Here is a 13,792-nt window from a genome sequence, read left to right as displayed (position 1 = left end):
TACTAGTCATAAAATAGACTTATAAATCCATGAATGTGTTTTAACAACTTGGAAAAGTCCTTTTTTTGGCCAAATATTTACAGTATAGTTTTGTTTGTTTCTTTATTAATAATCCCAATGTTTAATGTAGTTAAATGCATTTCAGTTTTAAGACAATGAACCTCAACAACATGGGAATCTTGGTGAACTGTTCCTCCCATGACTGTTTAAACTGTTAATAGGAATAAACTAGGAAATTTTTAACTTTGCCACTTTGGATTTTCTTATCATTCTCTGTTTTAATGCAACTATGACACGTTGTCCCCAGATCGTTATTAAAATTTCACTAGCAATTTGTGCATATGGTGTATTTTAAAATTAGTTATAAAATTTATACTTGTATAAATGTAATTTGCTATTTTAAATCTTTTAGGCATAGATGGGAGTAATACTGTTTTTAAATTGTTGTTTTTAAGTCTTCATTTTTCTTATGACTTATACTGGAGTGTTTTAACCAATTAAATATTAATACAGAACATTGCAATGTTTACTGTAGAAATCAGTGTACTGCTGCTCTTTAAAAGCCTTTAAAAATGCATTGCACTTCTTCTTCCACATCCTGCACATTCGGTTTAACACGTAAAATTTTTAGCACAGATCTGATGGAATGACAAAAGACATGTTTGAAATAGAGCTGCTTTTGTGCTCTCTTTTGTCTTCTGCCTTCAGTGAGATGATATCTGTTGCTTTGGTGGGTCAGTTTGTGACATGGTCTCTAAAATATTGGCAATATCACAAGTAATGCAACTAACCCAGTATTTCCTGCTGTAGTCTCAGCTGTCTGAGGTACAGCAGAGGGAAATGAACTTCTGCCATGAGCATAAGTCCATGACTTTTAGTTTAGAAAACACAGGGCTTTCCATCGTTATTTCTCTATCTGATACAAGACCTTGAAGAAGAGGCTTAGTTCTGAATTTTCAAGCGAAGAGATTCCCACAGGCAAAGGTATGTGGAAGATATATATATGTGGGAGATATGCTCAAATAGATCAGCTGTGTTTTTAAAGGGTGAGTCCTATCTTGCACATCTCTGTGTGTGAACTGTAGGAATCTCCTTTGGCTTTCTACCAAGCACTGAGTGAATTACTGGACTGATGTGCAATACTGTGCACAAAACATCTCCTTTATGAACATGGCCTCAGGGATGGTTCCTATTTTCAGAAAATAGGACTACCCATCAGTTTTCTTACTTTCATTGGATTGTAGGTGAGCGAAAAATGAAAGCAGGGTTGAAAAGAAAAAGGTGATGGAAGATGGATTTTTTGGAATAACAGAAATCAGAATATTAATGTATTATAAATTTTTATTATTATAACCATTATCATTATCTCTGTCATTATTATTCCTGCTGACAATTCTAACTATTCCTGAGGGAGAATCAATATGTAACATACACCAGCGTGGTTCTTTTTCAGATGTGTTATTTTTCCTCTCTAGAATTTAAGGAAAATACTGCTTTAGTGTTCATGAAGGAATTATTAACTAGTCAGAGTAGTATTTACATGGAATTTGTTAAATTAAAGAACAGTTTTACCTACAAAAAATAAAAATTTTGTAACCCCAAAACCGTGACTCATTTTCATCCCTGTTTCAAAAAAAAATTCTAGGAAAGAAAGTGTATTGATTGACTGATGTAGATCTTTTCACACAGTTGGTTTCTCTATGTAAGTCAGCACAATATTAAAAATTGGTTTTTCAGCAATATCCAGTGAAGTTTCTGGATACTTTCTTCAGGTAAAATAGCTATTTATTTGAAAGTACTGAAACATTTTTAACTTGTTCTGAATATCTATAATAATATAAAAATGTCAGTTAGCAAGTTCCCTTATGATAAAAATTTTATTATGAATGAAATTAGAAACTTCATTTAGGAGGAGAGAATTAACATGCCTTTCTCAAAGGTAAGCATTTGTTTTCTCCCCTCTTTCTCAAGATGTTGCACATTTACTTTGTTAACGAGCATGCTAGTCTTGCCATGTTGAGGAAAGTCACAGACCAATTTAGCTGATTTTTCTTGGAATACAGGTTTATTTTCTTAATTATTTTATTTTAAAAAATACAAAGAAAATTAGTCAACCCAGTGAAATGGGAGGGATAAAATATTTATGTAGTAACAAAATGAGAACCCATATGATCTTAAAAACATAATTTTTTAATGGTGTCCTGAATGGGTGTGCTTGAGATCACCCAAAAATCACCAACGAGGGAAGGGCCAAAATTCAGATTGAATATTAAACTACAAAGCACAACAGACTTGTTGGCAAGATTCACTCTAGTTAAAAAGGACAACTAAGGCACAACAAGGGAAAGAAAGCAACAACAAAACCAAACAAAATCCAGGCCAGCAAAACAGAAATTAACTGAAAGCCACCTAGGGGTGTGGGGGTGTGTGTGTAAAGACTATAGACAAGGATGAAAAGGAATGCAGCCTAAAGCTTAACAACGCTTAAACTTAACAGTACTTTAACTTAACTTATACCTTAATTTGTAGCTTAACCTTAACAATCTACAGAGAAATAACACTTAACAAACAGCCTAAATTGTAACTGTGACTTAGCCTAACTTCCAGATTTGTTGTAGCATATGAGCAAGGGGAATGCACACAGACAGAAACAGTCAGTGCAAAACAAGGTACCTGTGGAAAAGCCTCCCCCAGAGGTCAGTGAAGATACTCACTTCGGATGCTTTTGCATGTCCTGCTGGATGAAGGGTTGAGCCTTGAGCAGCGAGGGCATCGGCCCAGGGCACGTCGTGTTTCAGCAATTCTCCAGGTATAGCAAAGGTGAGGGTTTGCTGGCTCTGGGAGATGTCCCCCTCAGAGGGACATTGCTGGTCACAGGCCTGCTGCAGCCCAGGAGAGTTCCAAGGGCCTCATCTTGGACTGCTGCTGTTTATAGGGTTGCAAGAGTGGGCTTTAGTCACAACAGTGTTTCATTTTGGCCACAGTTTGGGTCAGCACTTTCTTTGCAAGTGTGAGAACAAGAATGTTATGACATTCAGCCCAGAGAAATATTTTCCAAGGCTCATCATGAGAAAAACAGAAGCTTGTTAGGAGTTCCTGGGAGCAGACAGTGTTTTTGGTACGGTCAGAAAGACCTGAGCCCAGGTGATGTTTTCAAGGGTAAGGCTTAATAAGCATTTCTCGGATCACACTGCAGCCGGGAAAGGAGTGGTGGAGGAAATGCACCACCACAAATGGCAAGTCACCTGGAATCTGAGTGATTTTATACACTCCTGAAGGTTGGCAATCAGTCACTATTTGAAAGGGAAATGGCAAAAAAAAGCAGAAGAAAGTGTGTATATTTCTGCATAAATAATATCCTTTCTGAGGCAGAGATAATTCAGAGTTATTCTGAAATAGTTCACTCATACCAAACAACTGTTTGGGCTTTCTGCAAAGATATGGAAATCTATCTTTGTTCCATTACATTACCCTCTGGGTAGCAATTGAATTGGATTTTTTTCCTGAAATGTTATGCATAAGAATGATCCACATACTTAGCCTTTGCTGATCCACATACTTAGCCTTTGCTGTTTCCAAGATATTGCTTTTATTTTTCAGCAGCTGTGCCTGCTGCACTGACAGTGGCCAAAGAGCAGACACAAGACTTGGACAACAGCTAAGATGTTGTAATTGCATTTTCAGTCAAACTGAATTACATGCTAATGGGGATGAGAAGGCATTTTCTTTTAAAAAGCAAAGCTTGAACATACAGGTCTAGTGTAATTTTTTATATATATATGTATACACACACACATATATAAAGAGATTCTAAAGTTTCACTGTCATTTTTAATATACTGAAATACTTGCAAACAAATAATTGATAACAAAACTCAGCCAATATGTGGTTTTTTTTATTGCAACAAACAAAACTGACAAAGCTGGGCAGGCTTCAATCAGAAGTCTCAAGTCCAATGATATTTGTGAAGGAGCTTTATTTTTTAATAATTTGTCAGTGGAGTTGTCTCTTTGTCCTATGATGGTCAGTTATTAAAATCTCTTCTGGCCTTTAGCATTGTCAATATTTTTATTATGAAAGGGCTGTTTTCCTGCACTGCTGGCCTGAAATGTCTGCTTGAGTTTAGTACATTGTTTTCTGTGTGAAAAATCTGCCACTTAAAATTCCAAAATTGTTGTTGTTGTTATTTTCTCTCATAATCAAAAGCAAAACAAAGCAAAACAGAAAACAAACCACCAATTTCTGAAAATTACTGTTATGAGATTGTAGTACAAGTATAAAGTGGATCAGGCAAAGTCACTGTGTAGGGACTTTTCCCACTGAGTTCATTCACTCACATACTGAGGAAAAGAACTGTCTTAGGTCTGGCCAGTAAACTGACTGGTTGTAGTTTCTCTGATATATGTAATCCACTTGATGGCATGAAATGCTGACAATTTTATGAAGACTTCTATAAGGAATTATCAAGATGTGCAGCAATAGTATCTTGGGTTCTCTTTTTAATTACGCTTTTAACACAAAATTAGTTTATTCCTTTTTTTTCCTTCTGTGCTTTTGCCAGAGTGCTTTTTCTCACTAATGGAGTTTTCTCTGACAAGGTAGTATAATTCCTGGGCATCTAGCTTTCAAAAGCCAGGAAGGCTTTCAAAAGCCAGAGAGATTAGTTAAGTTTAAATAATCAAGTATTATACCTTCCTTGAGTTAAATACATTCTTAAGTTTACTTTTATGTAGTGCTCTCTTTGAGACAGAAAGGGCACAAATTACGATAAATTTAATTTTTCATTGCTTTTCCACTTACAGCTTGGAAGCAGGTCATTAATTAATTTCATGTGGCTTGCAGCCTAAAAGAAAGTGGGAACACATTATTGTATTAGTATACAATCCTAATTGTATAACAGCTGTATTTGTTCTTATTGGTAATGATAACTGATGTCTTTGTGAAGGCCATGAATATCTTATGTAAGGAGGAGGTAAACAGTCTGTGCTAGCTTTTTAAGAAGGCAAAAAAGTTTTGGTTTTTGCTTTACAACTTGAGTTTCATCTTGACAGAAGATTTTATTAACCACAGAATAAGGTATTTTCCAGCTTAGCAGTAACTTGATTGATGTCTTGCCTTGTTTCTGAGATAGGATCCCTTCACTGTTGAGTATTTTCTTATCTCAAGAATAGAACACTATGCCTGACTGTGCAGGGCAAGAGTGCAACTGTATCATGCACCATGAATGTAAATACATGTACATGACCATTTCAAACTGTCAAAACTTGTATTAAGTTGGTGGAGCCTATTTGTAACAGGGAACTGAGAGATTATTTTTCCTAAATTTTGGTATTGGTTATGTTAGGAGTCATAAACTACTGTGTTAGACATAGAGAACTATTGGTCTGAGTGTGAGCACCATTATTCTTAGCCAAGGACAAACTGCACCCAAACACATTTGAACAAAATATGACTCAGTCTCCACTACTCCTTATCTTGTAAAAATCATCCTATTGCAGCTAGTATTAAACTTGTGGCAATATGGTAGCCAGATTCCTCCTGAAAAACAGCTTCTTTTTTTTACTTAAATTCAGACACTTTACTTGAGATAAATACAGTATTGTCATCAAGCAATACTTCTATAAAGTTAGACAGTTTGGAACTGGTGTCAGAATACCATTAAATTAGGTGATTTTAATTTTTCAGGTTTATGACAGTTTTTGGTATTGGTCTATGTATTTCTGAATTTCTAATTCTGTGGAGACAGACTGTCTAACGGTTTTTCTTTCAGTGGAATTAGATCGTTGTCCCCATTCTGGATGCTGTGGGACTTTGCCAGAATATGTCAGTTATTTGTTCTTTCTGTGACTTCAAATACTGTCTGAGTAATGATCTGACCTTGTTTACCAGCATCCTTGAGTAGGTGATAGAAGTCTTTTGGGAGAATTAGATTTCCAAAAGGTTTTATTTATTTTTCCTTCTGCTTATTTGTGTACTTTGTAAGTACAGAAACTAAAATGTTTTGAGAGAGTTTTTAATAATCATCATTCTCATTAATATGCCTGGTGCTGTGCCCAAAACGAATCTTAATTGGTGCACTTCAGAAGATGTGAACTAATTGGAAAGAGTCCAGAGCAAACAAACAGATTTTATCAGACATCTAGAAAATGTGATCTACAAGGAGAGACTGAGCTTGTTTAGGTAGTTGAACACAAGGAAAGAGAAAACAAAGTCTGCTCAGGATAGTTATCTCTGATGGTAATTTGACCTACTCTTTGTGGGGGGGGAGGGGTTGAGCTACGCGTTATTGGTAAGATTAGTTGGGAAATAAGTCTTTTAAAAATAACCTTATGATGGAAATGCTGAACTAAGACTTGAGAAATGTGCGCTCAGTTCTTGTCTCTTCCCAAAGTGGCCTTGGGAAGTCTCTCTGGTTTTTGATCCACCAGCACTAATGCGTTAATATTTTTCCACTCTGTTTTGTTTGTAGGGCTTAAACCAATTAGGACTTTGGCACTGAAAACATAACTCTGTCATGCTTGGAGCATTTGAATCTAAAATTGCTCCAAACAAGCCTTGTTCAGCCTCTAACACTTCAAAATGTCAAAACTCACCTGCCATTAGACTTTAAAATTTTCCAATTGGCTTGCAGGATTTCTGCCTGTCTTTTGCCTAGTATTGTCTCAGTCTGAAATAAATAACTAAGTCTTGCTTAAATTCACTTAGAAGCAGAAACTGGTGCAACTTCATATTGTTTCCTGTCATGCAGAGTCACCGTGTACATTTGCAAAAAATTTAGAGACCTAAACTCCATTGGTTTCAGGGCTCATTTTCATCTGGTTTCCAATGTCTCAGGCCTGCGGGTTCATGGCTTTAAGTTATGCTGGTTAGGACAATTCATTGATCTTGGGTTGTTCAGCAGACAGCCAAAACTATTTCAGCTCTTTCACTGTTGGCTCTAAATAAACAAGTGGTTCTGGCAGCACAGACCAATCCCAAGATCTCCCTGCTGAGGGATTTAGTTGATAAGTTAATGTAGTTGTTGGCATCTACACCTAGGAGAATCAATCTGGAACAATCCTGTTCCAGAATTGGATAGCCCACTTATGCTCCTGAGAAGCATAGCTGTGCTCTAAGCTTAGTATTTGCTGTTGGTCAGCAATATATGTTTTTTGCTCAGTGGAATGCAGGATCCATTTTTATTTGCTTAGGCAGTCCAGACAGTACCTATTAAGGTGATGGCACCCTGTGAAGTGGTCATGGACCTGACAGTCTTTAGTTTGTGTGCTCTGATAGTGGGTGAAGGGACTCATTATCTTGATTATTACCTATAGGCATCATGATACAAATTAAAACATACCTACATACCTATTTATCTCAGCTATTTTGAAAGTAAATTAGAAGGGTAGGACATATTTGAAAGCGTCTACATTCCAACTGCTATCATTTCATTTGAATGCAAGTGAGCATTGTTTGGTAAATAAGTTTTGTCTGCGGCATTTCAGAGGCTCATTGCTCGTGTAGAACTGGATTATAGCTGTTATTCCCTAAGAGCTCAAAGCTAAGTAAAAGAAAAAATGTTGCAATAGTTTAAACCTGAAAGAAGGCAGAGATCTGGGTCGACTTTGTCCTCTATCATTTTGCTCAGATGGCACATTCACCATATTATCCATCTCAACATTTGAACAAAAGCAACAGCTGGCTAAACTAATCTAACCAAGATTAAGGTAATGCTGATTAAGATTGTACGTGCATTGATCCTGTACTTTTGTGGTTGTTGTCACTACTTTAAGCTTGTGTTCCCACCCTTTCCAGAGTGTACAGCCATAGTTACAACTAATTGCAGTAAACTCTTCAGCATTAGGGGTTTTGCTTAAAAATAGTTTGGGATATTGAACCATATCTGTGTATTTCACATTGAAAAATGAGGCAGCTGCATTGTTTTGATCTGCCATTTAAAAAAGCAGTCTGTTACTTTTCGTAAAATGGCAATTCACTGCCTGTACTGCCCTAGAAACATAGATCGCCAGGTGGTATATACTGTAGGAGCAAATAATGTCTGATTCCATTCACTGGGGGATATTTAAGAACAATATGGAATTTCTCTTAGCAGTGATTTTCTTTTGGAGTTGAAAATCCTGGGGACTTCTAAAGGGACTTCTGAGATTAATCCTGTATGCAGTTCCTTAAGAAGTTAGCAGACATATAAATATCCCACCCCTAAAAATGCAATCCATAAAGTACTTCCAGTGGATATGAAATACAGCAACTGGCATCCTAAGCAATACTTATAAGAGAGAACTTTCTAGTTTCTTGATTCCCTGTTCACTATCCTGTTTTCCTGCTAGGTCTCAAATCTACAAGAGAGTTCAGGCCTGTAGAGTTCACAGTATGTGAACTGTAGAGTTTTTTTAATAAATGGCTATGATCTGGTTTAGTATTTTTTTTCTTTAGTTAATTCCAAGAAGTATGTCATTGCCCACTTCAAGAATAGGACTGGACATCTAGATGGAATGTTTGTTCAAGGTCTGGCCCACACTTCTTGAAGCCTTGTGCAATGGAGCACTTGATTTGCAAGACACTTAGATAAAATAGCATGTAGGGCACATGGGATTAGAATGAGTAGGACTGATTGGAAAGGCTGGCATTTTGATTTGTGAGTTAATACTTTTGGCAAAGGTTTGTTTTAATGCAAGACTTGGCTTGTGCTTTGGTAAGGGTAAAATCCTGAGAGATGAAATTACAAACTATATAATTTGTCATGATTCAATAGCAAGGACTGATCTAAAAACCATAAAAGAAAAAAGTTACACTGCTATGATGACATTCAGAGTGACAGCATTGCTGCCATGGTGGAGGTTGTAAACTGTTACTACTGCTTTTAAGAGAAAAGTATTAATGCTCACACCTTTAAATGACAGGCTCTTTGCTTTGGAATGACAGAAATAAGACTTTGATATGGAAGTCATTACATTATTTTAGGCAGTTACTTTCAGTAGCTCTTTAAAAGCAGTGGTTTTCCCTGGTTTCAGTGGCCTTCCCTGTTTGGTTTCTGTGTGTTTATATCGAACAAAATGAGGGGCATATATGCAGCTGGATCCCATACACTAAATTAAATAGGTCTGTTTAATTAGTCAGATGGTCAAACCTCTGGACTTGGACTGAAGTGCACCCACTCAGAAGCTTTCTATTGTAGACTGTGGACACCAGAGAGGGAAGTGGTGATAATAACATTGGCAAAATGTCTCAGTTATTGTCTCCTGCCAGTGGTAAGTCATCAACATGAATTCACCTAAGGGTTCTAAGAAAATGTTATCTTTTTCAGTCAGCTGCTCAGTGTGGTGTGACCTGTGCTGGGCACAGTGACCATGCTGGTTACTGCTTGGCATAATCATTGTCTGAGCCTCCTGGCTGCTGCAGGACGCCTGGCAGCAGTCTGCCACACCGAGCCGTTCGAAGGACAGGTTCAGCTTTGACATTGTGTATACAGCTCACACCAACACAGCTGTTTACTCACCCCGGAGGCTCTAACCTTGCTCCTGCTGAATTCAGTTGGAGCAGTGTCATTTATTCCCATAAGGGCAGATTAGTGGACTGTTACCTAAAGTAGCTTTTGCTGTATGTAGTTATATGCTTTTGTTAAGTCCTTTGTTTGGTTTTTTGTTTGAGACATCGAACAATTGTATATATATTTTTATATGTTTTATAACATATTGTTTAGAGTAACTTGGAATTTGTTTGTGTTTTTCATGCATCTATGAAAGTCCTAATATTTGCTATAAATAAACTTCATCTGTTTTATTTTGACTTCTGCACATTTCTAACAGTGTTAGTACTCCCTCTTCATGTAACAGATGATAGATAAAACACTTTGTTTTGTAACAGTTATGATGGTTCCATCCTGTCTTTTCCTAAAATGTGTATATATATGTGTGCATGTGTGTATGTATATACTTCATGAAGCCATTTCTGTCAAGGGGCTGGTTTGAGGGGGAGGATTTTTAAAAGCATACCTTCAGCCTTTTGAATTTTTTAAATTTCCCTACTAAGGGCAGAGAATATGTGACGTCCTTGTTTTTTGTTTCTTGGTTTGTCCACATAAGGGACAGCTTTTGTCCTCAAACTCTGCTGTGCTCAAGGTTGTTTGAGTTTTTTGGCTAATAGTCAGAGGTTGTAAACAGCACTGGTATGGGGTTCAATTGAACTTGGTTGAAGTATTTTAGGTATAAAGAATTTTTATGACCTTAGATAAGGCTTGTTATTATTTGAGTGGCTGTCATTTGCCTCCTGTGCTGTGTGGTATGAATAAAATGGTTTAAATCAGTTTAGTTGAAATTGCAAAAAGAGTTTCCTTTGCTTTATTTGACTTCAATAGATTTATTACAAACCTTTCAAATATTTTAATTGTTCTTTACATTTTCACTGGTTAAAAAATACATTGTGAAAGAACAATTTTGAAATTGTTCTATATTGATTTACCCCATGGTTGCTCTATCAATTTCCAGCAGGTATGTGACTCAGTAGAAGATTCTGTAGTCAATGCACATGTATGTGTATGTGTGTGGGCACATGCATGGTTATATAACAAAGCAGAAGTTTCAGAAAGTGATGTGACACAAAGGAAAAGAGTATATACATTTTCAATATAATATTAATTACATAAGAATGTGTACTCTTTCTAGATTGGAAAAAAATAATATGGCCATTATCTTATCAAGGACCTTGCAAGTACTACATGTTCCTTTTCAGTCAGTCTGATTTGCTGTTACATGTCATAAGTAGCCAGTTAGAACATGTAATTAACCTCCATAGAATATATTTTTCTTAAGTAATGCTTAAAAGAAATGTGGAATATATATTCCAAATTCAAATATCTCTCACAGTGTGTCATCAATATAAAATCTTTTACCTTTGAGAACTTTATCTTGTTATTTCTTGAATCCCATTTTTTATTTTCTCTGTGTCATTTGGGAGACATTCCAATATATTGAATGATTTTGTGTTTATTTGAGGAGACATCTTGTGTCATGTAAACTGTTTTAACTTCCCAGTAGATATCATTGCCATTTATCACTTCTTTTTTCTGTGATTTATATTACATTATTTCTCCACATTCCTCAGTAAATCAGTCTAGTTGCCCAGCAAATCAATGGGTTTTGTCTTATTTCTTGTTTAAACTATTATGGTAATATTAATCCTAACAGCTTTATAAATCTGATGCAAATCCAAGCACTGGCCAGCTAGCTCTAAATTCATATACTTTAGATCTGCTGTTTGGTGTTGAGTTATTGAAAAGTTATATATACTCTAATTTAGGCATACTTAATAAAACCAGAAAGCAATGTATTTTAATGCATGAAAGAAAGTTAAGTTGCACCATATTAGCTTCTCTAATATCCATAAATGTGTGACATAAACCAAGTGTGGTACTGGATTGTTTTTGGTGTTTCCTGAGATTAATGCTGGAATTGACAGAATCAGAACAAGAGAGTCTACTATTGTCAGCTGACTGAGAGCTTAGAGAGAGTCTTCTGACCACATCTCTGATGTGATTCATCCTATAAATCTTCAGTTCCTATCAGAGACACCTAATGCAGTAATTCATGCAGGAGGAGGGATTGGGAATGAGAAGTGCTTGGAACACCACAGCCTGGTCCATCCACGATTCTGTGCTGCTCAGCAGTTTGTGAGCAGATGGAAAGCACATCAAGCCTGAGCTACAGCTCAGGCAAAAATGAGAAAGAAAGATTCGCAGCTCTCAAAGCTCACCAGAAACTTGCTCCTGGTCCTGCTCTCCATCTCTCATTAAAGATGCAGCCCAAGGGGCATAGTCGACATAATCATAGTGAACAAATTTATCTGGATAGGCTTAGCCATTAAAGGGTGTGAACGCAAGTTCCTATTGTTCGAGAAGTAAAAAGGGAGAAGATGAGAAGTGGTTGCTTCCTGTTCCCATATGTTACAGATTGACATTGTCATTAAGAAGTTAATGACGCCCTTGATAGTGATTCTGTGATCTGAGCTTCCACTACATGATCTTGTTAGAGATTATATATGGCCTTTTTATATAATTATATAATTAATATAATTTGTATTTTATATATATAATGGGTGTGTGTATGTGTGCATACGCATGTCCTGATGGGTGACTTCCAACTCAGCAAATTTTCAGATCCTATTTGATATATATATTTATATATACACCAGCATGAAGACTAATTTACTAACAAGATAGTAATGTAAATTGAAATATTTATAGAAAAAAGCTAGGTTTTGAGGACTTCTAAGTTTAAAGTCCTAGCTTTTTTTCCTTGAATTGAATATAATTGAGGTCAATTACATCCTGTCCTCATTTAGCAAGTATCTAGACATTTGTTTTGAAAAAAGCATCAATCAACACTGATGCTGTCCTTTCCCTAGTCTAAAGACCCGTTCTGCTGACAACACAGTCATGTAAGCTGCAATTCCTGCTCGCTTTTTTCTGAGCCAACAGTCTGCAGACTGTAGCAATAGCAGCTGCATATCTTCCCTGGCACAGAATGATTTAGGGTGGAGAGCAGATTCCTTCCCCTTCAAATCACTTCAGAAAATTCTTGGCAGAAAGTCAGCTCATTTGTTTTGTTCGAGTAAGGAGGCCTGATTTATCAGTACAGAAAAAGTATTCATGCACTGTTCTGAATTGTATTAATTCAGTTTGTGTCCCAGACCAGTTGACTTTGTTATTCTTCCACTGCCAACCCTTTTTTAAATGCAATTATAGAATTACATGTAATTTTAATGCAAATATTAAAAAATCTACAAATTTATGGGAATGTCTTCTATTGCTTTCTCCACTGCAGTTTGTGAAATAGTTTGTTATGTAGGTATGAACTGGAAAGCATTGATCCCAGATTAGACTGGGAAATACAAATTAAGATGTCCAAGATAATAAAAGTTGCAAGGAAGAAATGACACACACCAAAGTGAAACTGTAATCCAGAAATCTTCAGTTTCTTTTATTTTGTTTCTTTTTATTTTTTTCTGAATTGATGGATCTACTAAAGAAATGTGCCTCTATACAGAAATAAGATTTGTATTCTTTTCTTATACACATTAATTTTTAGTCAATTTTTCTAAATTCCTACTGAATTATTTCTAAACTAAATCATGAAAGTATTTTTCAAAGTAATAATGTAAAGTTGTCTGGTATTCACAATAAAGCAAAATATTAAAAACTTCTCAATTCTGCATTAAATGAGTACGAGATGTTCTGGGATGTGACCCTTAGGGGTTATTTGCAATTCAAGAAGTGTAGTTTTTTTCAAAAACACATGAAGTTTCTTACTTTTTATGTATGAATGCATGTGCACATGTACATATTATAGAGAGAGTTATATCTCAGTTATTAAAACCATGATGCCTGAATGTATTTCAGAATTCAGAGGTATTGACCTCAGATACATTTTACTTTTTTGTCTACTCAGCAGGAAATGGATTGTGTTGCTGTATCATATTTACTGGAGGAACATTCAGCTGAAGACTGAGATTTGCTGTTGTGCAGCCTAAAACCAAGAAGTCATGCAGAAAGTTAAGGTATAGCCTGTTTGAAAGAAAAAAGGGCAAATTCTTCAAATAGAGTAGGAAGGCAGAATGTTGATAAGGCTTTCAAAAACCTTCCTTTTTCTTCAGCAGAATTAATCTTGTCCTGCTACAATCTGGCTTCAACTGTTCACTCTATTTTTAGTTACTGATCCTAGCCAGGTCCTGAAATAGCTCAGAGCTGGTGTTGTTTATGTCTGATGTAAAACTGATACAGACTTGGTTGGCATTTTCA

Source organism: Lichenostomus cassidix, chromosome 2 (genome assembly GCF_008360975.1).
Source record: "Lichenostomus cassidix isolate B80296 chromosome 2, HeHo_3.0, whole genome shotgun sequence".
NCBI lineage: Eukaryota > Metazoa > Chordata > Aves > Passeriformes > Meliphagidae > Lichenostomus > Lichenostomus cassidix.
This window is presented reverse-complemented; position numbering follows the sequence as displayed.